The sequence below is a fragment of the Pectinophora gossypiella genome, chromosome 12 (genome assembly GCF_024362695.1).
Source record: "Pectinophora gossypiella chromosome 12, ilPecGoss1.1, whole genome shotgun sequence".
Taxonomy (NCBI): domain Eukaryota; kingdom Metazoa; phylum Arthropoda; class Insecta; order Lepidoptera; family Gelechiidae; genus Pectinophora; species Pectinophora gossypiella.
Window position 1 is genome coordinate 10,032,082 of NC_065415.1, and position 21,383 is coordinate 10,053,464.

Below are 21,383 nucleotides of genomic sequence, written 5' to 3' on the forward strand. Positions count from 1 at the left end.
ATGATTAATAACACAATTTCACGCTACGTTTCCATTAACTTAATGAGTATATCAGTAAGTGGTATGTGACCTAAATGAAGTACTTCAAATATTGTCTATTTTGTAACATACATGATTTATGTTACTTTTTCTAATCATAGAGTCAAATATATATTTTCTTCGTGTTTCTTATTTTGTACTATAACTGTTTCATTTATATGCGATATCAATATTCTCTTAGTGGACATATAAAACGGTGTATTTCTATTATATTTATTGCTTACTATAAAAGAAGCTGTACATTATAAGACGACCACTGGCTCAGCTGCGTATCTAGCGAAGTACTTAACAGCTCTCTCAATATACATAAAGACATTTAAATCGAACGTAGATTGATTTCGATTCAGATAAGCGGCAACGGTATGAAGACATTTCCTGTCTAAAAGTATCAAACTAATATTTTTACCGGTACTATCATTGACTGGCCTGCATATAACAATTTGTTACTATCACTTTTTAATGGATCCATTAAAATAGTTTGCGGTTGAAGTTGAGACATTCATAATATTTTGGCTCTAACAGTCCCGAACAACAAATATCTTGCGGCTGATAGGTTTAGCGGGCCGTTTTGAACTTGATATTGAAAAATTGTAACAAATTATTTCAAATCACTTACGACTCGTTTTGCAGAAGCGTGAACCATCGTTCTAGTTAAAACTTGTGATTCACTAAAATCAATGATCAATCTTGTTAGCTTCACATTCTTTCTAAGTAAGTCATTTGTATAGTCTTTTTTCATTTAAGTATGTTTGTTTGCAGAAGAGTATCATTTTTCTGTTGTCTTTTAAAGAATATTCCTTTCACTTTCCGCAGCCAATTATATTTGTATTTCTTTACTTTGTCTCATCATTTCTTGGGAATAGTATGGAGTTGCTTCTATCACTAACAATAGGTATTAAATAAGTACTTACATAATTACAAGGCTGTCATCTAAATTCAATGTTTGGTATCTTGATGATGGTACTCTTGGGGGTGATTCGGCTGCGGTACTGTCTGATTTTTCTTTATTGTGCTCTGCTTTTGCTGGTATTGGCCTAGATTTGAATTACTCCAAGTGTGAGTTATTTGTTGATGCTTCCATATCACCGGAAACACGCCAGGGAATTATTCAAGATTTTACCGTTGTGGCGCCTGGTATTAAAGTTTTGGATGAGGCATCACTAACACTTTTGGGGGCGCCATTGCTAGAGACCGCTTATCCTTCTTTTGTTCAGGCCCAGGTACAGAAATTTCGCGAGACGTCTGACCGCCTTACGCGAATCAACTCTCACATGGCTTTGTTCTTGATTCGTTATTGTTTATTTGTCCCAAAGTTCATGTATGTTTTGCGATGTTGCAATTTTTGGATGTTTCCGGATTTGTTATGTTCTTTGGATAATTTAATAAAGTCAGTTCTGTCTGATGTATTGAATTGTCCCATGTCGGAACGAGCTTGGGATCAGGCTTCTCTTCCTGTCCGTTTTGGAGGCCTGGGTGTAAGAGGGACATCATCAGTGGCGCTGCCAGCCTTTTTGTCCTCGGGTCATGCTTGTGGGGATCTTTTTGGGAAAATTATAAACCCATCTTTGGGTTCCATCGACATCCCTTACTTGCCAGAGGCGCGACACAGGTGGCTGGATCTGTGTCCTGGTGAGCTTCCTGTGTCTCCTGAGTCGCAGTGGCGGTGGGATGATCCCTTATGTTTAAAAGTAAAGGAAAACTTAATTGGGTCCAGTGCTGATCCGTTGGAGCGGGCTCGGGTTTTGGCTGTGACGGAAAGGGAGTCTGGATATTGGTTACAGGCACATCCATCTTCTGTTCTGGGAACTCTTGTGGGTAATACCAGTTTATCTTTGATGGTGGCCTTGCGTCTGGGAGTAAGGACGAATTTGCCTCATATCTGTCGTTGCGGGCAGTTTGTGACGGAGCTGGGGTACCATGGTCTCTCGTGTCAGAGGTCTGCTGGACGAGTACCACGTCACGCATCTTTGAATGACGTTCTTAGGAGGGCTCTGGCGACTGCTGGCATTCCTTCGGTCCTCGAACCTAACGGGATTTTCCGATCGGACGGCAAGAGACCTGATGGAATGTCATTGGTCCCTTGGGGTCAGGGACGATGTTTAGTTTGGGATGTAACGTGTGTTGATACGATGGCTCCCTCTCACATAGTGGCGACGGCTTCTCAGCCGGGTTCGGCGGCTGCGGCTGCGGAATTAGGAAAGCGGCGTAAGTATCAGGGTCTGGGTGCAGGTTATTTTTTCTTGCCTTTTGCTGTAGAAACGTTGGGCCCATGGGGTCCAGAAGCACGTCAGTTTTTAAAGACGATTTCAGCTCGCCTCATCGAGGCAACTTCCGACCCTAGAGCAGGCAGTTATTTTGCCCAAAGGGTCAGTTTGGCGGTGCAGAGGGGCAACGTGGCCAGTATTCTGGGGACTTTGCCTCGATGTGGTGAGCTGGAGGACATTTTTTATTTATAGCTTTTTATCCCTTTTTTATGTTTTGTTTTTAATAATATGTGTGTTGTTACAATTGTAGTTGGATGGAATGTACTTGTTTATGTATTTGTATTTAATAAATAATTTGAGTACTTACATTATTTTTACTTTTTGCGGTATGTAGGTATACATTGTTATCTGTATATATTTTTTTAAATAAATATCGTGTAATTTTAATGCAACTAAAAAAAATGATGGAATGTCCACCGTAATCTCCGCTGACGAAAGATGTTTCCGAAGCAAGGGACAGACATTAGTGTCATATTCCCAATGTCACGTTTGACCATTTTTTTGTCACAAATGGTGTGGGTGTGTCATCTGTCTTAATTGCTTAACAGCTTTCCTAGCTATTCATCACCAAAGTAAGTTTTGTCTTCTTTGCTACAGTTTTGACAGAAATGGAACAATTTGAGTTTATTTCGTTATGGTTGTAAATTCTTACCAATATGGCGCTTCCTTGTACGGAGTGTCGCCGCCGCCTTTTGTTTTATAATAAACTATCCCTTTCAATACTATACCATTGTAAAATTGTTTACCAGCTGTATAATGCACAATGTAGGCAATTTCATTTTTATTTGCAAATATATAACACGAGTATTTTGATTGTTTCTGGAAACTCTCCATTTCGTACCTTTATTTTTTGTATTACAGTAGGATTTGTTATACAAATAGGCGGGTCTTAGCTTCGTTTGCAAAATAAGAAAAGGATTATGTAGTCTGGTAGTATAAATTTGTGACATAAAAAGAAGAAAGTGAAGCCGCCTTTACTTCACTTATTTGTGTAGCGAAAGCCGAACAGTAATCTGGTCCGGGACCTACTATTTGGGGATTTTCATTTATTTTACTACAGAATGGGTTGTCGGCCATTGTCTATTTGCCTTTTTAAAAATATTTTTTAGCGGCCCCAACCCTTTTCGCTTTGGGTGTTCGCTCGTTTATTGTTACTTTATTGCAGGCCTTTTGCCGACAACGAAGTTTGCATAACGTTATAACGGTAGGTATAGGCTGTAGAATTTTATGATAGGTCAGTAAAGAATTTCTTTGAAATTAAAAAGGGCTACCTTGTTTACGGTAACTTTTTAAAGCGTAAGTACCTACTCCGTTTAACAACCCGTGGTATCGACGTGTTTGCTTTAGATTTACATCACACGGGTAAATTAATTTGCTCCTACAAAAAAGTCTTGGTTTCGTTTAATATGTTGTAACATATTTGTGGCCCGTGGGTGAAGTTTGCTCTAATAACTGGTTTCCAAAAACAATTAGTCGGACCTCTTTGAGAAGCAAAGAATTTTATCGGCTAGATTTATTATATTTGAGGAGGATGTTATCGCCGGTTCGATTGCTGCGCACCAGACCGTTCCGTAGAACATTGACTATGCGGGCAGGTAGAGCCGAACATTTATCAGCCGTTTTAGTTTTTTGTCCTTACTATTGTTATTATTTGAATCCCTCGGATGTATTAATCTCGCGTGGGTCCGTCAGAACCGGTCATTACCCAAAACTTGGGGGCGTATTGCGTCCGGGTGCCTAGTTATTACGGGCATTCTAATAAAATAACCCCGTATCATTTACGAAATTAGGTATATCGCTAAATATTTTATAATGACTGACACGAAATTGGTTGGGTTGGCAGCGTTTACGTTGATGTTAGTGGAGCAAGCTGCGTGTTATGAGCCCAAAGTTTTTAATGACACACTACTTAAATGATTCTGTCTGCCATATCTTATTATGGAGGGATCAGTTTTATTCCTTTTGACAGTTGCCTATACGGAGACATCAAACCCACCAATTATCAAGTTAACGTACTACTTATTACTCATGTGGTAGCCTGTTATTTTTGCAACTCTTTTATGTTCTGCCTATTAGGTTAGATATGTATAATAATTTATGAGCATCAAGATTGTAAACACAAATCCCTAAGTTTTCTTCAGTTCGTGAATAATTTAAATTACCTAGTACGTATATTTGATGACTTTCTCTGAGCAAAATTGCCTTGTCCGGACATTACGCCGCCGACATATTGTCATAACATCCAATTCCATTTTACTTTGAAGATTCGCATTGTCGGCATGTGAGGCTTCGTTTGGAGGCGGAAATGAGGAGGAATTTCCCAAAGAGACCTCTCTTGCGGAATAAGAATATTATTTGTCGACGGAGTTGTGTAGCGTGTGACAATAGATGCGGCCGGCCCGCTACGCCCCGGAAAGAATCAATTATACCAACCCCCGGCCGAAAGACATGTTGCCGAATGGGCGAATTGTTTGTTTAATAACATCTCTGCTACTATAAAAGTCGGAGTGAAATATTTGTCGCTTTTGTCCGGCGACTCTTTGTACGTAAATGAAGCGATAGACATTTTATCATCATTATACTCGTGGTGTCTGCGTAACGTCTCTATTCGAGGCGGATACGGTTGTGCTTTTTGTCGGTAGCTTCCTGCCTCCGCGAGTTTGGAACTTTTTAAGAGTTTTATCGTTTCCATTCAACAAGAGCGATAAATTTAGCTTATAAATAATACATACATCATGCGATTCTCGAATAGGATAATTAATGGGAGTAATATTTCTTCGTATAATTACTATCTTGTTGGGGCAACGTTTTGTTTACATTGCACTGGGAAAGTTTACGGTTCGTGGTTTAAAGGAGTTTATTCGTTTGTTTTATTCAAAATTTTGCTTCAATTCCAGATTTCTTAGATATATTACTTACTTAGTTACTTATAAGGGAAAGAGATTGCCGGTAGCTTGTCGCTAAATAACTTTAGTCGGTAAGTATACTAAGAATCTTGCCACATTTATAAATATGCAAGTGTTTCTAATACAGTTTCATCGGAAATGTTAACGGTTTTTAAGCATAGAATGATACTTGTTACCCCCCTCTAATGTGTTTCGTGATTCTTATACGAAATGACCACTTATATAGCACAGTAGCAGTTTGGTCCCATGATCACACCATTTCTATGCCGATGTTATACAGCTAAATGTGTTTTGAATATGTTGACGACACCTAAATTGTTTTAAAATTTTATTTAAAATACTCTGAACGACATTTACAAGATGCATTATTGTGTGCAGGTATGTAAGTGGCAATGAATACCTAGTCTAATACTAACTTATTCTTACAAACCACTATAGATGACAATTTATCTAAAATCTTGGAAGGTGTTACAAAAATGTAGTTAAATAAGTATGTTTCTTAGAGCCTGTTGAAGCAAATATTACCTACCTATAAGAAGGAATGGAAACTATTTGAGACAAAACCTAAAATAAAAGTAAACACAATACTTATCTTCCATGAGAATCTAAAGTAAACACGAATGTGTGAAGGTAATTATGCATTCGTTTATCTCAAAATCAACGTTTAAGAATACCTAATGAGATTTTTACGATTATCCGGAAAATCAATCCCAACCCAAACATTGCATCGGTAAACATGGTATTTAAATTATCTACTACAAATTTACTGCCGTTTTATAGGAGAGATTACATGCTCATAAAGAAAAAAAGGAAAATGAAGAAACACCACAGTTTAAGTACTTGTAAATAGTTTTGGAGTCATGTCTTCTAAGTCAAGCGACCTTTAACACATTTGTTTAAATTTTTCGGCGAACGTCATTTACGTTTTAACGGAAACAGCGGTTGAGGTCGGGACCACACAAATATTTGCTCGGTGTTGAATATCACACTGTTTGTTTTGCCTTTTTACCTTTTTTTTTCAACTTAATTGAAGTGTGCCGTTTTACTAATGGGCTGATGTTTAATCATGTGATTTGCAATATTCAAAACAATCCGCGCAATTATGACAAATCTGCTAGATAATTAAATCATGTACCGTAGCTAGTTGATGATGTGTTTCAATTGGACTTGCTTCAGTATGATTGTGACGACTAGGTACTTGTTATATTTCGCGCTCCGCATTTCCCGTTCTTCATACAATATCCCACGATAATGAAAGTCAATGAAGTAATGTGCAACTAATTGCTATGCGTTGAGCGTAGCATCAACACCGTCCCTCTAGTTACACCAATGAATGGTCCCTCAATAAAACCTATTTTATTGCTGTTTCCTCTCTCGCTTCGTTGGCATTCATCCCAAGAACTACCAAATCATTAAAGCTTATGTTTGTTGATTTTTTGTACGTCTTTGTTTGCTTTATGATAATAGGTGTTCGTTTCGTCTCTCGAGCGCGGGAGCGATGTGGTGTGAAACTTAACGCCTTCGTTCACGCTCCTTTTTATAGAGGCACTTGATTTAGCGAGCCAATGTCGTTTTTAATAGACTGCGTCAAAATTCGCTTTTTACAACGTCATTCACAAATTTCGCCTTTTACAGATGTGTTAATGAGCACGCGGTGGGCCACATTCGAGTTAGATGTTCGAAGTTGTTTTTTTATTCACACGAATACATCTTAATTTTCTGTATTGTATTTTATTGGTCTTTCTTGATTGTTTTATTAAGATATTTATGTAAATGTATAAAATACAAACAAAGTTCTTATTGGAAGATCAGAGGGGCGAATATCTTCAGATGTCCATTCGTCCGCTCAATTTACACCGACCGGCTAACACGGTACTTTCTTTGAAACTGATCCAGAGCTGGTCTCATTAAAAGTTAGGCGCGACCGCCAGGACCCTCGAAACTCTGACAACGATCCTGTGGAATTTATCAGCTAACTCAAAAGTGCTCGAAGGGAAGTCTGTCCGGGCCATTATTCCCCATTGTGCCTGACAATAAGATTAAACTAGTGACCGCCAGCGATAGATAGCGCTTGGACCAATTCGCGTACGAACTCGCTCCCGTAATAGTTTTGTTGTTATCGCTTGTGACCACTCTTCACTTGCGTCTGGGACGATATTAAAAAGATTTTGGCAGCCGGCCACCCAGATATTGATCTTTATGCTTGGCCAGACGGCCATAGAAGTTCTCTAAGTACCTCGGCCGCTTGGTTTAATGACTTCCCATGTCTGTAAGTTTTGGATGTGATATTTTATGTACTCGCCGATAGCTACCGACAGATACTACGACTGTTTTCGTCGTTCCGAGTTTTACGCATTTCGATTTTAATGTCTCGTGACTAACGTGTGGGCCGGTGTATTGATGAATGGAATACGTTTATCTATGTTTCTCCCTCAGTAATGGACTTTATCGTGGTGGCCTGTCATAGTCACATTAAAAACGGAAATGAGGTGGTCCCATTCCTAAAATTTGGTAATAGATAACAGATCAACAAACTTTGTAGCTAATTCGGGGCAGCTGCGTGAGCTTATCTTTCGCGCGAATTGAAATATGCTGTTAAAAACGTGTGTAATTAAAGTCGGTATGCGTGAAGGGCGACACCTGCGCTCGTATCGGGAGATCAGGCCGTTACGGTTTATGGGGTTCCTACCAAAAACAATGGAAATGGCAAAAAGTCGAATGCGGGCAGGTACGGGGGTGCCGAACTGGCGAGGAAGGGTAGGCGTGCGGGCCGCGGCGGGGCGCCACAATTTATGATTGCGCCGTGTCAGAGTGCTAATGAACGCACTCTGTTGCTCTTTATTGAGATAACGTTCGCAATCGATGGCTACGCCTGTATCGAGCCATTACTTATGGCGTCGCCTGATCTTGCGTGTCCCCCACACGTATTTTTTGCTCAACACATTCGTGCCAAACCACTATTATTAACTTTCCTCTTCATAGGTATGCGATAAGTTAATCCATGATACTGAAAACTCTTGTAACGAGTTGTATTTGCATATATTTAGTTATAATTTTAAACCGGCGCGCAGTGGTAGTAATAAATGTAATGACGGGATTATTGCACGTCAATAGAGTTTATCATTTATGTTTTTCGAATTTATAACTTCGATTGCGTGCGTTTTAATTGCTGGGGAATTAAAGTATAAAGAAGTACTCAATATTTTTTTAAATACATATGTCTGTACCGTCGTTTATCAGCGTTTATTCGATCCGATCTCCCATGCATGCCGAATGAACCTCTCATTACTCTTACATATATTAAAATCACCAACTACATCTAAATTCCCAGGCTTAAATCATCCGTACTATCATCAGAACTGACGTATGACAAGTCGAAGGCAGCATTTTCATATGCATCGTACTTTAGGATCGCATGTCCACGGGATCTCGATCGTCGAGAGGCAATATCGGCGATCGAATCGCGCGATACGCCGGGGATGATATCATCATCGAACCCGGGGCTCGCCGAGTGGCTGCCCGTGTTGATAATTCACTTTATTGTTGTATTATAAAGTTTTACATACATACCTACGTATAAGTAACATCTTTTGCGGTTGACGGGGCCGCAAGTTGTAAGGAGGCAACCCTCAGGTTCAGGTACTGGATTGGCTTTATATTATACCTAGATAGGATGAACTGATCATTGTTTCATACTTGAAGTCTCACCTTTCACTACACCCTTATACTATTTTTATAATATCTAATTAATTCATTGACTACAGTCAATCACGTTAGACAGGACGTTCGTCGTACCACCAGAGAAAAGCAGTTTTTGTTTTCTGACCCTGCTAATGGTAAAAATCAAAAGATATACTTTTTGTAGAATTTAATTTTTATAATGCCATAAGCAGTAGTAAGACTTCATCGACCGTATATTTCTTATTTCAATCCAACAAGATTCGAAAGGGAAAATTATTGTACATAAAAACAGACTAAATACATTTGAACGTCATAAACCTGTCTATTTACGAGTATTATTCTCTTGTTTCACCGATCAAGAACTCGATACTCGGAGATATTTGCACAATCGGAGAAAAACATTCATACCTACCTATATTTTACCGAACCATACCAATTGCTTCGGAGCTGAGACAGCTTCGAAACTGCATCGGATACTGTACATATTTTCAATTAAATATGTTGTGTTTTTAGCTGCAACCGTGTTCTTGTAGAATCACATGTTTTTTATAAGATGCCATGTTTTCATACCGCCAACGGCATTCCTGTATGAGTTGCGATGTGCATTGGTTCTTATTTACATTGATGTAAAATATTTTGAAGGGACAATTGTAATGCCTGGCAATACATTCTCTTTTTCACAGCAGGTTTTGTGTAGTAGAACACTGAACACGAAATTAATGGTCAAGTTCAAGTAACTTACCATTAATTTCGTATTCGTGTACTCAAGATTAACTTAAACATACATAGATTTATTGTTAAAAAAACAAAAAAAATACCTTACACAAAGATTTCCAATTAAAACATAAACATAGCTCCAAAATAAAAAAAAATATAATTGAAATGTAGAAAATAAAGGAAGGAAAATATTTACAAAGATTAACACAATCATTAAAATTTCATTCCTTCTTCAATTCCAATAAGATCTTTGTGTCTTTAGAACCAAAATGGTTCCAATAAATCTAATAACATAACTCATCCAGCAACTTTATATCCCTAGTAACACAGTACTCCACGGATGCCGTCCCAAGTCATCCGTTATCAGCGATCTTATCAACTGATAACAGCTGTCCACTGTCATTGTCGATCGAGGATCTGTTGCTATGTTGTCTCGCGTTCCTATATAAGTATTACTACTGTGAAACGCTGCGCAGGCGGCACCAACGGTGGCTCTAGATAAGGAAAGGGACAAATGATGAGACTTGTCTGTCTGTTATTAAATCTTGCTTGTAAAATTGTGTAGCTATGTTTGACTTATATACTAACCAAGCATTATTTAGCAAAAAGATTGCCTATTGTGATCTTTATTTCTCTTTTATTTTTGTATCCTGTGCTTTCTGTGTGTGGCATCATCAGCCGGACGACGCCCACTGCTGGGCATAGGCCTCCCCCAAGGATCTCCACGACGATCGGTCCTGCGCTGCCCGCATCCAGCGGCTTCCCGCGACCTTCACCAGATCGTCGGTCCACCTTGTAGCGGGCCTACCCACTGAGCGTCGTCCGTCGTGTACAAATACTTTATTATTTGATATATATATATATATATATATTTTAAATATGTTAAGTACTCGTAAAGCTTATTAATCTTCTTCTAATTATTTAATCCCCGTTGGGATGTAGGGCTTGAATAACAGATGTCCACTAAAGCTTATTATTTTTTTATCAATGTGCTGTTAATATTCTATAATTTATCCAAAATATTGTTAACACTTATTATGATTTTACGAGACACATCTGAATATATATAATATTGATCTATATTTTTTTTTTGTTTCAGGTACAGTAGATATAATACGGTGTATATTAAGTAAATTATGAGGTTTATTGAACTGGCCCATACTATATAAAGGTAAGTATATACATATATTTTTCTTCGCGTTTACCAACATATTCTTGAGGTAAATATAGTTTTATAACCTACGATTTGACGATAATGGTTTCTAGAAAATGTCGTTACTCTCTGTAGTACAATCATAAATGTGTATTGTGTGTGAATATGTGTATATTCACATCAATAATAATCATATTTACATTCTTGTTGTCTGAAGTTAGGACGACGGTAAATGTACTTTAATTATCACCTACCCAGCATTATCCCGTTTTTCACAGTTACCTAACCCGGTTTTTACAGTAACGACTGCCTGTCTGACCTTCCAACCCGCGAAGGGAAAAATACAGGTTAGGTCACATACCTCCGAAAATGCATTTCTCGGGAATGTGGGTTTCCCCACAATGTTTTTTTTCACCGCTGTGCACGTGATAATCATTTATGAACCAAACATGATTTCGAAAACAAATTTAACAATCATTGGTGTAGGTCTGTGCTGCATTCGAACCATTGTACAAATTTAATGTATTATGTGCGTATAGAGTTATTCGTATCATTAGGCAAACTGGTGTAAGGCTTATCTTACTCTTGGTAATGGTAGGAACGGACACTAAGGAAAATATTTCTACTTATTGGATTCTCTACTTGAAGTCTTTTCTGATAGGAATAGGCTAATACAACGGCCGTATTCAAATAAGAGCCTTTCTATGAATTTATTAACTAGAAATCTTGTGACATTCTTAGACTGTCCTTGAGTTTTTTTTTTCTATGAAGACACTTTATTCATAATAAATTATCGACGGTACAAAATTTTGGTAACAATTATTTATTTTCCTAGTAAGTTCTTAAGATAGCGATACTTTGCTCCATTAAGACTCTCTTGTGAAAGCAGTAAGTAGGTCAACATTGTTTATTTCGTGCTTCCTTAAACTCTAAAGTGCATGCATCATAATAAAGAGTCGCTTTAAATTCTTCCTTTATCAAAGTTTAAACCCCCAGGCGCGAAAAATGGAAGTGGAAAGTTTACGAAATTGGGATAGTCAGATATCTCAGGGGCCGCGGGCCGTCGCAAGTTCTTACATAAAATAATAACCGCTACGGGACTCCGATACGACCTAACGAGTAAATTACATAGCTCACAAGTGTTCGTGCACCGCCGATCGCTCACTAGCCTGTTTTGAAAGATCTTCCAACAAAATATTGTCTATTTACATTGGGTTACTTATTTAGTGGCCAAATGTAGTAGTAAGTAGGTATACTAACTATGCAGATAAAATTATTGTAAACACCTTTGCCCAGCTTGATAATAAAACGATTTGGTCAAATAACGTCACAATCTAAAAATAGATAAGAATATAAAAACCGATGGGTTAACTTTTTACGTCACTTGGCACGTGTTACGCCGCAGATGCTAAACGGTATTTTCGATGTAGAGAAGCAAGCCCGGCTAGCTCAGTCGGTAGAGCATGAGACTCTTAATCTCAGGGTCGTGGGTTCGAGCCCCACGTTGGGCGGTATCTTTTTGACTGTTATTTTTAATTCTTTTCTCAATTTACTTTTTTCTTGGTAGTTTAAACATTTGATTTTATTCTGCCGTTACATTACTTCAAAGTTTATTTGCGATCAAACGGTTTACGCAATCGGTCGTGTAGCGTTGAAGGGTCATCGGATGGACACAAGCTTTATGTTTCCCACGACTTGTAAACATACATATACGTATGAACGTATGTAAACGTTTGTAACAGAAGATCTCAAGATTTCACTAGTAACTGTTTTCTCTTCGAGTTTGCTATATAATATACTACGAAGTAATCTTCGTGTTGTGTACTAAGATAAACAGTATTTCAATTTAGATTTGTTTAACTACTTATCAAGTAAGTATTTGTTTTATTTACTTGCTAAACGACTGCACTTCGTTTAATTCTAGTTTAAAGTTTAACTATCTTTGTTTCTTTTTAACTACTTGAAAGAGTTTGGAGTCGGTAAACAATTAGCTTCGTTGCTTTTTAAATGGTATTATATAAACATTTAAAGGATTTTAAATTGTGTAAAGGACTTGCTGGTTTAGACTAGACTTTTGAGCATAGCTTAATTACTACATCTCTCGGGACTCTCCACTGGGACCTTAAGCCATCAATGAGACTTGCCACCACTCCTGGTATGTGTCCGCATGGTGACAGGTCATCAGCCCATCACCAATATACATGTGGGATAAAGCATTAAAAGTGATATTTTGTTTATATTCACTCCTTTTAGTTTAAGAGCCGTGGTAGCCCAGTTGATAGAATCCTTACCTCTCACTTTGTGGTCGCAAGTTCGAATCCAGCACAGGTCTAAACCAATGATTGTCGAATTTGTTTTCGAATTCAAGTTTAGATTTAAATGATTTTCACGTGCTCAGCGATGAAGGAAAACATCGAGAGGAAACATACCCGAGAAATGCGTTTACGGAGTTATGTGACCTAAACTTTTCTTTTTTTTTTACAAAAACCTAAACTAAAAATGAGTCACACCAGCTTTAAAGCATTAAGTGACTTTGACTGACCATCGGAGGTAATTTAGAGCAACATCAATTTAATGCGATTCAGTCGTGTAATTAAAGTTGGGTAGGGAAGACTCTACCTACTCCAATTTTTCGAAAGACCATCCCTAGGCCATGGCTTAACGGCTGCGGACCAATAGCCTTCATACCTATCTCCAGAAGCAAGGTCTATCCTGTCTTCATAAACGTACATTAGGTAGGCCATTGGATGTGTTAGCCCACCAATAGGTCAGTCTGTAGACATCTGGTTTTCTTAATACTTATTAATACTATTATTCATGACTTACCAACACGTACAATAAATAGGCGAGTTTATTTATTTCACAGATTCTGATATTGTCTATTTTATTTATTTTATACATTTCCCATTCAATTCGTATTGCTTACCAGAGTGTCGCTTTCAACGGGCCTAGAATTTAACAAGGCACCCACGCATTCTATTATCAATATGTAGCCTATTTGTGTCAACTTATTGTCTTAAACTGTGTTATTTATTGAAACCAACCAATCAGAATTGTACTGAAATACATTCAATAAACCAATAGTGACAACTAACGATTTGACACTGTTTATTTTGTTGCTACTGCAGCTACTAATGCAAACCAGGAATAGTGATATTTATGCGTGTCAAATAAATTATGTTGAACTAGTCGTATTTCGTAAATATTAAATTTTAGCATTCCATGGAAATCCTTTCATTTACCTAGTGTAAGTATTTATTTTAGGTATGATAATGATATCTCTACCACAAGTATAAATAAAAATATGTGCTATTGAAAATACATATACTTACCTACGATCGAAAAAAAATATGTCAGTTTACATTCAGTTGTTAGACTTCCCTGATAACATTAATATTAGTACTTAGATGCGCGTTTAAAGAGCACAACACATATTTTAAGATTGTTGTTAGAACTGCGCTTAGAGCAATAGTTTCAAAGGTTCCGGTTGCTCGCAGCCAGAGTATTATCATTAAAATATCTCGGAATGAGACGAGTATTAAAGGGAACACCAACGGCCTCGCAAGTTTGCACATAAAATTACATTTCAATCTCCCTGTAACTCTGCGGCCACGATGATTGCTAGGTTAACCGTTAAGTTAAGATGGTAGTTCGCAGAACCGACAGCATTACTCCTCACAACTTAGTCGAATATCGTTCGAATTTAGCCTGATTATATTAAAACGATTCCCACTATTCTCGCTGTGAGATACTGAATACTGTTATTATGACTGGTTTAACTCTTTCCGCATCTTGTGCTTATTATTGTGTAGGTCGTCGTACGCCAACGCAAGTTGCTGCAGTGGCTGTCTTCTCTTCGTTCAAGTTTAATCTTTAAATTAAGGTAGTAATGCACATATTACTTGATTAAATTCAAAACTATAATCTCCTTAGTCAGTTTGTATACTGTGTGTACTTATGCAGCGATTATAAACGCTAGGAATCAAATAAACAAGTGGATTTCAATTACAGGTGGCACACTTATATCGGGTTCTCATCGCAACAGAACTTGTTAGCGGTTGATTATAACTGAAGAGCAGTTGCCTTCTGAAATGCGGACGGTACTTTCTCTTAATTGAAATGTAATTTAGTTACAAGTCATTGATCTATCCGATTAGCCCTTCTCTTAGCTATTTTAACGCCACATTACTCTGAAATTCGCAGGTTAACACAATTTGTAGCACGACGCGACGTTGACTTCTGCTTAAACTTTTCTTTTTCTTTCATCCCAACTAGCGAATGATATTCTGGACACTATGTTGTTGTAAATCTTCGTCACTGAAACGTATAGCATCATAATTTTCCTTTTTAAACTGGATATAAAACACGAGAATTGCTGTCCTAAAAACGAACCGAGGCTAATTTAAATATAAATAAATGAACAAAAAAGGAGGAAGAGCGGAATCTCAGCCAGGCAGCGTAAAAACATCGACTCAATCACTCTACAGAGTACCTGAAGTAAGCGACTCATAACAAGCGAAAGATTGAAATGAGATGATAAGGGGCGAATCAGAAATCTTGCCGAAAATACGTACCTACCTATTATGAGGCGGGCGGTAATTTCATAAGGGATTCCTTGGTTCGATATGGGGCCCAATCATTACCCCGGCTCGCTCTCGCTGCATCGTTTTTGCGAGATCTACGAAGATATCCGCGGGTTTAAATATGCGGGTAGTTCTGTAATCGGATCAGTGCGCGCAGGTATTTCGAAATACTGTACCCTCTGATTTATTTTAATTTACAGGTTTCTTTATAACAACACAAAGGTATTTTATATTAAAAGGGACGTTAAGTATATCTTTTCTGAAAGTTACAATTTTCTCAATTTTTTTCGTACGGTACCACGTATCGTCGTTGCGTATTATGTGTTTTATACATTCTTTCGTCTCCAGTTAAAGCTGTAGTACTTTATTGTTCTTTACGTCTCGCGTCTCGGGCCGCTCGTTAACGCGACCTTTCGGATATTTATTGTATCCTCTTCAGAAAATACAATTTCCAACTCGAGTACCAATAAATTTAAAGCTGTGCATACATCGGTGTCTTCTTTTAAAATGAGCTCGAAATTACCTCGTCGCTTGTTGGGCGAAAACGAGAGTGTTCTCGCTAACGAGAAGCTGTCATTAAAGTTAATTTTAAAAGTTTGTTTCACATTATTTTCCATTGTTTGTTTCAACGCATTTTTATAGAAAGGTACAGATAAGTTGTGATGGAATGAATAAATTATTTGACGTCGCCGTATTTTGGTAATCTGAAATGTTATTATGTTAAATAAATATCCCTTACTAAAAGTTCTCGCACATAATTCACTCGCGGTGTGAGTGCGAACACGATGAGTCGCGAATGTCGCAATTGTTACGGGAGAACAATCCCGCCGATACAAGATAAAACCGAAGGCGTGAAGTAAATTTATTTATAGCTTACAAACAAGTGGTATTTAATTGCGGAGCCAGTCGAAATTGTGCGAAGACCACCGTGGTCTCTGGAATTGAAATAAGTTTTTATTTTACCTACTATAAGTAACAAAATAATGTTTATTAAACACGTAAACTAACTCGATGCTTTATGTTTAGTATTAGCTGTATATTTTCCATTTCGCTTCTTTATCGTTTGCGTTGTTCCAGCCTAAAGGTTTCCATCACAAGCTTTTCGGAAATTCGCATAGCGCCAAAATTGCGTCGCGCGATTTATGGTGCCTATCGGAGGCTCGAGAAAACTCGGGTCTGAAGCAATAAATCGCTCTCTTAGCCAAAAAGTCAAACAGAACATGCAACTCGATTAACAAATAGACTCACACGACAGTCAACGCTATGTTATGTTTGCGCGACTTCTTTAATGTTGATTTGTCCCTCAATCAACAGGATATTAAGTATCAGAAATAGTGAAATACGCAGTGGATCGGCATGACAAGGTGAATGATTCCAATCTCGGGCGAATGATATTTTCAAATAGGAAGAAAAGTCCATGAAATACTCGTACTATGTTTAAAACCGCCTACTTTTGCTTCTTATCGTGTGGGTTGTGAGGTGGAATACCAGCCTCATCAACCCTGGTGTCGGGTTTATTATTGAGCCGCCAAAGGTCCCTGACATGGCTCATGTAACGATGACTCACGTGCCCTCCGAAGCACGGATCTTCTTTCTTTCGGACAATCAGGTGATCAGACTGTAATGTCCTAACCAAACTAGGGATCACAAAGTGATTTTTGTGATATGTCCTCACCGGGATTCGAACCCGAGGCCTCCGTATCGTGAGTCCAACGCTCAACCACTGGACCACAGAGGCCGTTAACCACTTACTAGAATATAAGAAAAAAAATAATTGTGAAATAAAAATTTTAAGGTCTAATTGTAAGGTTACAGTAAAATAACACATGAATTTAATTTAAGAAATTAGAAATAAGCAAATAAAGGAAAGAAGATTACGGTGGTGCACTTACTAAACAAGCAACTTTATACGTAGAGTCGTATCAAAAGCAGAGTTATTGTATTCTACCTATCGTATTATTCACGAACAATTCCTAAAAGATATAAGACACCGTTAATAAAGTCTGCAAGTTCAATTTAGTCTGCATCCAATGTTACCAACACTCGTAAACTACTGAGAAATGTTTGCATAATAGACTGTTTATTTTATGGTTTGAAAACCGATACTAAGAAATATGAATGTATTGCAAATTACTTGCGTTTACTATTTATAGAGCTACGCATCTGTCGCTGGTACCAGTGCAACATGTTTCTAGATTAAGTTTCTAATATAAAATGCTAATAAAAATATATTGCCCTGTGATTGGTAGTAATAGAGCAAGGAATCCGGCTAACGACTTTACTGGACATATTTTCATAGTTTATGGTATTAGTTTCCGCTATGATTATGATTAGAACTTGTTGAGTTTTGTATTTTATTGTAATTGTTTTTATTATTATTACATGTCATTTTATGATATATGGTTTGTACATTATTTCATTTTGCAAACCGATGGTATTGGTTATGTTATTTTAAGTAGTAAGTATTTATTTTTTATTAATTTATGCACGCCGAGTGGAAAACTATAACCTGTGGTCGTGATCCTCAGCAGTGAGGGAACGACGAAGAAGAGATGCACGCCCTAGTAGATATATAGATTTTGTCGCTCCAATCTAGGACTGATTTTATCGTCTTGTAAGACAGTATATATTTTAACACTTTAATCGTAAATTGTTGTTGTATCCATATCGATATTATTCGATACGTCGTCGTCTACGATCGCGTGCGGCGGGCGAGTAACTCTTGATATACGGTCTTCTTAATCACAAGCTCGTTTGTCCGAGATTTATACCTCACCTGTTGCGCCAATTATTTACATTCGGAAGTCATTCCTCTCCCACTCGGATCGCTTCATTAATGAGGATTGTTGCCTCGATGATGCTTAGAGAAATAGCCGTTTAACACGAGCTAGTCGTAGTTGAGCTATCATTATTTTGATTGCCGAAGTTAAGTAGAATGAACATTGCTGAGGACTTCATTGTCTGTGGTCACAATGGAAACTATCTCGAAGTGGTTGATAATATATTTCAATGCTTATATTGTTTTTTTTTTTGTAAACACTTACCTTCCTTTATGGCGATGGAGAAAATAAATGGAACTAGGTATATTAGCCCGCGTCAAAAAATATTGACTAAAAAGTCAGAGCAGTATAAATAAATGTTTTTCAATTTAGTATTTCCGTCATATAAATATACAGATATAAATGCTGGTGTAAATTTTGAATAAGACGAAATTGATTGACGTAAAAAAGTAATTATTAATTTGGCCGTTGCAGATACTTGGCGAAAGGAATTTAAATTATACTTAACACATTATAATAAAAAGCACTCCATACCATTATTCTCGCGGCTGGCAATAAATTATCACCAAGTGCCCAAGTCTAGATGACTAATACCGGTTCTGCCACGTTATATTTACACTACTTTTAAATAAATAGCGTCGATACTTTTTAAGGCGGCGTAAAGCTCGGAACCTACCATTACTGTAAGTATCAAGTTGCCAGTGACGATAATTTGATAATTGGGTCTGTCGTAGTCCTTTGAAAAGTGTTGCAGACTTGCCACCTGCCGGCGGGCGGTATTGAAAATCCTGTATTCCAAAGCCGTTTTTATGCAGCAAAGAAATTGCCTACAATAATTATTTTCAAGGCATTTTAAAAGATACAAATTAAGTTTTAATAAAAGACTACTTGAAATGCTTTCTTAAGTGGCTTTGTAACGACAACTGTGTCGCAGTCATGCTATTCGACAGTAATAGTATGTTGTATTGTTGACTCGACATCACAAATATTGTTTTGTTTAAAATAATTATCACGCATAAATATAGGATCACATTTTCATACAAAAGTTACTTATCGATATGCACCAGCTGCAGCCTGGATAAAAATGTTCCCCACTGGATCATTTGTGTATCACAAATTTCATCGACCATATACCATTCTGACAATTGAAACCACTATTTTATCCCTTATCGTGTTGTTCGTTGCCCAAGTATTAAGAGATAAATCCATAGTGGCACCGTATCTAAAGATCGTATGCGATAATTCACCCACAGAGCGTTGGGGATCTTTTTTAATTATACACAGTTCGGAAGTAACAGTTTATCCGTCAGGGTTGCAAGATATCAAGTGATAATTGGTAGGTGTCGAAAACCGCTCGACGTTTTAAGTTAACACCTTGTGTCTGTTTGCCTGCACATTTGCCTTTCTTGTTTGCAATCACGCCGTAGTGTTCGCATGCAAATATTTAACGTTTGTTTTAGTTAAGACAGGTGCTTTAATGGTTTTTTGTTTGTTTGTTGTTCATGATTAACTGATTACAATTCTTTGTTATGGTTCTCATATCTTTTCATGTTGCTTTATTTAAAATTCTAGTCGTTCAACAATTGTTGATGTATTATTAATGGTTTTATAACGCACTGCTTTTTCTTCTGTGCTGTGTATGGGTTAATTATCTGCCTTAAATCTAGTCTCCGTTTCTAAACCTGGCATGTAAAAGATTCTAATACATACCTAAATAAACGCCCGTATAGTATGCGCGTGATTCAACTAAGTATGTAATAGTTTAATACGTTTTTTATCAGATCCTTATTGTTTCGTTTAGTTTTTTGTGGAGTTTTTAAAAATCAATATTCATTTGTGCACCAACCTGGGGATAGATACACGATCACATTCCTCATCCGTAACACTTACACTATTACACCGTCCGACCGCCGCGCCTGCGCGCTCCGCCCGTGATTTATCTGCCTGCATCTCCGACCTGCGAACAGCTCGTTTATTGCCCGCTTGTTATTTATAATTTATTTTTAACGGTCACCGATTTGTACCTATAGTCACGTACATATGTATACATAGCTCGGTGCCAAAAGGTCGCGCCCGAACTGGAACATTTCACCAATTATCGGTTCTGTTATTCATTTAAGCATCAGGATCTACTTTTAAACAATGCAATTAGAGTTCTATCTCGAACTGTTTTGTTGTTGCTTCGTACAGCTACAAGTACAACACATGCGTATTATTCGCGCTTAGTATTCAAAGATCCGTTACAGCCTACAGCGGAGATGTTAACAACCCTAACAATCTAAGGTCTATTTGAAAGCTCTACGTGAGCGCTGTTCGTAGAGCGGTCGAGCGCTCGCGTTCGCATGCTCGCGATGTCAACGCATGATATAGTTTGGCTACATGATTTGACCGCCGATACACGCGGCAGATTTACAATGCGACCAGTAATTTATGGCGATGTTCGATCTAGATGTAATTTAATGTTAATGTTGTTGGCGCACATAAATCAAGCTCATCTACCGCTCAGACTGATATCTACGGACTTGTAAACCCGATAATGTTGACTGGACGTTATCGAACGGACCGTTTGCCGTAGCTTTTAATTAGCCTAATTCCCGGATACAAAGTATTACAACCATTATCTTAACGCCGCGTCGTGATGGATAGTTGTTCAAGCGAGTTCCGAAAGAGGATCCTCTTAACAAGTCTTTTGTTACGTGTTTTGGTAGAAAAAGTTAATTAACACTGAATATTTTATACCGGTGTACAACACGTTTTAAACTGGTAAGTATGTCACTCGGTTTTACGTAAATAAAATAGAAGTATAATTATGTTTCCTTACAATTTGAATGTCTCATTATAAACGAAGATACACGTGATTAAAATTCACAGAAGCCTCATCCACTTTTTATTCAAAAGAATTTATTGAATAGGTAAGTAAGAATACCATTTACTTAACGGCAAGGACTTGCGCAATTATTTTCCCAAGTACAGCGGTCGGGCGCATTCAGGTCCTAGCTTGGTTGAGTGGAACATAACCGCAGTATACTCAAGTACAGTAGCTGCCTAGTCACTAGGTGATGCTATCCTTATCCTTATCCTTTAGCACATGACGATAAATATTCCAATTTTCAAGATTGTTTGGTTTATTAAATTATGAATAGATAAGTAATATCCATGTTGTCCGGCTGCGGAAGGAGAACTGTACATTACACATCTAATAACGAATGAAACATACCTATACTATTGTACAAAAACAGAAAAATGTCCGATCTGATATA

At 37.6% G+C, this 21,383-nt stretch overlaps 1 protein-coding gene and 1 non-coding gene across 2 annotated transcripts in view; both read left to right on the top strand.

Moving 5' to 3' along the window:
• LOC126371216 (lysine-specific histone demethylase 1A) overlaps positions 1–21,383 on the top strand; it is a 266,369-nt gene that overhangs the window by 168,462 nt on the left and 76,524 nt on the right. The window lies entirely within an intron of this gene.
• Positions 12,199–12,271, top strand: Trnak-cuu (transfer RNA lysine (anticodon CUU)). Its single transcript has one exon. It is a non-coding gene; the product is annotated as a tRNA-Lys (tRNA).